The sequence below is a fragment of the Lathyrus oleraceus genome, chromosome 6 (assembly GCF_024323335.1).
Source record: "Lathyrus oleraceus cultivar Zhongwan6 chromosome 6, CAAS_Psat_ZW6_1.0, whole genome shotgun sequence".
Classification (NCBI taxonomy): domain Eukaryota; kingdom Viridiplantae; phylum Streptophyta; class Magnoliopsida; order Fabales; family Fabaceae; genus Lathyrus; species Lathyrus oleraceus.
Genome location: NC_066584.1, coordinates 366,643,083 through 366,647,309, shown reverse-complemented (window position 1 = coordinate 366,647,309; position 4,227 = coordinate 366,643,083). Strand labels below are relative to the sequence as shown.

The window sequence follows — 4,227 nt, the reverse complement described above, 5'->3', positions numbered from 1 at the left end:
TATTAAAAGAATGAAAAACCACACCTAAGAGTATCGAACCCACTACACTAAAGATCTAGAGACCAACTCCCCTCCACCAGACCACTTACTAACTAACTAATATTTTAATACTGACTTAAATATATAAACTAAGGTAAAATAAAAAAGGGTTAAAATAAAAAAAAAATAAAAAAACTAAATAGAAAAAGAACTGTTAGTCTACTAGTGATTAAACCCAGCCGCATGGCTGTTGGGTTTCTATAGACTAATAACTAGTAAATTAATAGGGAAGACAAACAAACAAGTATTAATGTACACTATTAAATAAAAAAAAAGACAAACAAACAAGACATTAATGTACACTATTAACTAAAAAAACAAAGAAAGACTACAAGTATAAATTTTTTTAAATGGCTTTTATGTGGTTTAAATAAATAAAAGAAAAGAAAAGAAAAAAAATAAAAATGGGAGGAATAGTAAACTCATCGTTCTCACTCCCTCAATCTCAAAATCGCTCGTCCCTAAACCTTTACTCTCTCCGTCCTCATTCATCACCGCTCAGGCTCTCTCTCACAATTTCACTTCACAAAATCGTTCTCCAACTCATGTCTCTCACATCATAACCCTCTCTCAAACGTGCGTTTTTTCTTAATCGCTTCCGAATCATAAAAGAAATCAATGGCTGAAGCAAAAAAACGCTCACCTCCGGCGGTAAAGACGGCAATGATGAAGCTTCCAACTCTTTCAACTCTCCAAAACAGGTTTATCTTTGATTCTCCGGTTTTGGGTTTTTTGTTTTTCAGTAGCCGTCGAACTCTCTAGGGTTTTCGTTTTTTTTTCAAGCCCCCTTCTCTCTCAATTTTCGTCTCCTTTTATGCTTCAGGTTAGGGTTTCAAATTCGTGTCTTTATAGCTCAAAGAAGAAGGTGCCAAAACACTTTTTTGAGTTCAGTACTGGATTGGTCCTCTTTGAAGCTGCAATTCGGAAAGGTACTCTTAACGCAAGCTTTCTCTAATCGCTTTTGCCTTAATCCCAAATTGGGAAATTTCTGGATTTTTAACACTTGCCAATTGTTTTGTGTTACTGCAGTAAAAATGTTGAAGATTCCAAAAGCAGTTTTTATTACGGTTTTGGAGGTTATGTCTGATATCGATTCGGTTGGGCTGACATCTCTCTAGTAATGTTCTAGACACAGTTGATTCCAAACAATCGAACAATGTTGCATAAGAATATAGGGCTTCAAGCAGACGCTCCGTTAGAGTTGAACCATTGTGATTTGAATCCTGTTCGGTAACAACCATGACTTTTGGCGATAAGCTCCACAGGGCGTTGAGAAAGCTTTCTGCATTCATTGAAGCAGTTGGAGATGCTGGCGAAGAGGATGATGATGCTGAACCGGGACTTGGACTATAGCCATTAACCGTATCTTTTTCAAGTAAATCCCCTAATGATGTGCTTTGGTTCATCAGCATAACTTTTTGAAGGTGAAGTCCATTTGAGTTTCTTGACAGAACATGAGTTTTTTTCTTTCTTACTTTCAAAGACTTGATTTGCATTGCATTTTTTTTTTTTTTGCTTTGGGTACTGGCTGTTATGGTTTGATTTTCACAGGACTCCTTAAAGAAGTGATTAAGGCATATCGTGACAGTGCATTTAGATCTGCTGCCCAAAGCATTGGTGAACTTCCGATACATATCCAATTTTATCATCATCCTTCTGGCCTGAAGTTTATTTAACGTTGTAGGCAATGGAGTGAAAATCCAAAGAATGAAGAACACATCTAATACTGCCGCGGGAAGAACCAAAAAAGTTTTGCTTTACCCGAAAGATCACTTATTGCACCAACATGTTCTACCAATTCAAGAACTTCTGATGCAACAAAGAAGGTTCGTGGCAATTATTCGAAGCCAATGCGCTTGAAGATTTTATGGCACCTCTATGAGGATTTGCGGCTTTTCTCTCTTTCCTTTTTTACGGAATACACTGTGATATTTTCTTCGTGTGCATCATGCAGGTATTAGCAGTTTCTTTCCTTGAATGTACAAAGATAAGAACCTGATGTTTTCCAGCTATACCCATAACTTTCTTGTAACAGGTATCATTCATCAACTGGAATCTCTGAAGGAGTTTCTTTACTGTGATTCCAACATACTGCTGAGAAAGAGGCACAGGTCTATAACTGTTATCGAAATAAAACCACCCCTTGTTCAGATCGACACGCAAGAATAGGGCCACGTCCTCCTAATTAGGGAGAGTAGCCGACAATCCCACCAATCGAATATAATCTTTGGTTGTTTCAAATCTGCCTTACTGTTCTAACAACAATACTTTCGATTACAGGCCCTCTGTTATCATGAAGGAGAAGAATCTCATCAATAATGAGGAGCTTCACAAGATGTGCATAAGTTCGGTCCCTGGACTTCCGTGTGATAATATCCCACTTCTCAGGAGTTGTCACAATAATTTGAGTCTCTTCTATCTGCTGTCTTGTTAGTGACTGATCTCCACTGCTTAAAGATGTGCCATTTGCAGAAACGGTGGCAGGCGTCGGGGAAATACCTGCATTAAGGCGAACTGTATAACGGAATCATGGTCGGTAGTCATTGAGACAAAGTCCATTTGTATCCATTATTGTTGTAACATCCTGAATACTTGTGTCTGCTTTAATATTTGAGAGTGTCTGAAAGAATTATGTATGATCAATTTGTCAACAGCCATGTTAGTAAGAAACTTTGCCAATCAGCTGCTTATTATACTTTGGAAGGCCAAGCTTTTTTGTATTTATTAAATGAGCCGCTGCCAGTGCTGTTGTAAACTGTGCGAGAATTCATAAACCCATGTTGGGCTAGTTTGCGAAACAGTACCCTCCATAATTGCACTAAATCTATGAGAATAAGATCGGCTCTATAACCTCCTCCGCCCAAGGCATGAAGCTTGTCCAAGGTTGGAATACTATCGAAAGTTTGAGTTTTAGCTTCCAAATATTCATGTAAGATACTTTAAAATCATGCATGTAAATGAATGAATGATGTAATTGAAATATGAATGTGTGATTTTTGAATATGAAATGGGAAATGTATGATTATATGATAGTTGTTATATGAAATTAGAATTTTGGAAAATGGAAATATTGCATGGTTCAAGTGAAAAGGTGAATTGGTGTAGGTTGGATCAAGGGAATGCCAAGTCCATGTTTATGGTTTTAAAATGTTTGTCCTTTGGAAGATGACTTTGGTAATTTATGAAAATGTTGTAATGCTATTTTGATTTTGAAATGTACTATGGATATAAAAATGGATTTTTTTAGAAATAATCCAAGACTAATTTAAATATCAATTTAGATAATAATAAAAAATCAGTAGAAAACCCAATTAAAATCAAATTAATCCAATAATTTGTTACAATTACCTTTGACATCAATTCTAACATCTATTTGAAAATTAAAAATCAATTAGAGTTTTGAATCATTAGTAAAAATAACAATTAAAATTAAATTGAAATTTGGGAATTAAACTTAATTTGAAATTAAAATCAAAAATTGAAAAATTACAAAAGTCAAATGATTAAAATCCATTTTATAGTCAAAAGCACCATGATCAAAAAGGCATAGACAATGATCAATGTGTAACAAAAATATGGAGTTGGGAATGAACGTATGCAAATGAATTTTAGGCCAAGTGCCAAAAAAATAAAAAAATTCAGGACCAAAATCGGGGTATGACACTTATCAACCTTTTTGGACGGAACACGGTTAAGTGTGTAAGCTGCGGTCAACAGCGCATGTCCCCAAAAGGAGTTTGGAAGATCGGCTTGACTCATCATGGATCGGACCATATCCAACAGGGTTCGATTTCTTCTCTCAGACACACCATTCCATTGGGGTGTTCCAGGAGGAGTGAGTTGGGATAGGATCCCACACTCTTTCAGATGGTCATCAAACTCTAGGCTTAAATACTCACCACCTCGATCTGATCGAAGAGTTTTAATATTCTTACCCAGTTGGTTTTGTACTTCATTCTTGAATTCCTTGAACTTTTCAAAGGACTCTGATTTGTGTTTCATTAAATACACATAACCATATCTACTGAAATCATCAGTGAATGTGATGAAGTACTGAAAACCTCCTCTGGCTGATATGTTCAGTGGTCCACATACATCAGTATGTATGAGGGCCAAAAGATCATTAGCTCTTTCACCTTTTCCTGTGAATGGAGACTTTGTCATCTTTCCAATTAAACAAGATCTGCA

At 36.1% G+C, this 4,227-nt stretch overlaps 1 long non-coding RNA gene across 8 annotated transcripts; it reads left to right on the top strand.

Moving 5' to 3' along the window:
- The first annotated feature begins 411 nt into the window (after window positions 1-411).
- LOC127097782 (uncharacterized) lies at window positions 412-2,734 on the top strand. Of its 8 annotated transcripts, none has more exons than XR_007793170.1 (5): window positions 412-740; window positions 863-968; window positions 1,069-1,865; window positions 2,075-2,150; window positions 2,320-2,734. It is a non-coding gene; the product is annotated as an uncharacterized LOC127097782 (long non-coding RNA). The 8 variants fall into 8 exon arrangements; XR_007793166.1 differs by having other exon boundaries at window positions 1,994-2,150; XR_007793167.1 differs by having other exon boundaries at window positions 1,069-1,993.
- Window positions 2,735-4,227: the final 1,493 nt, after the last annotated feature.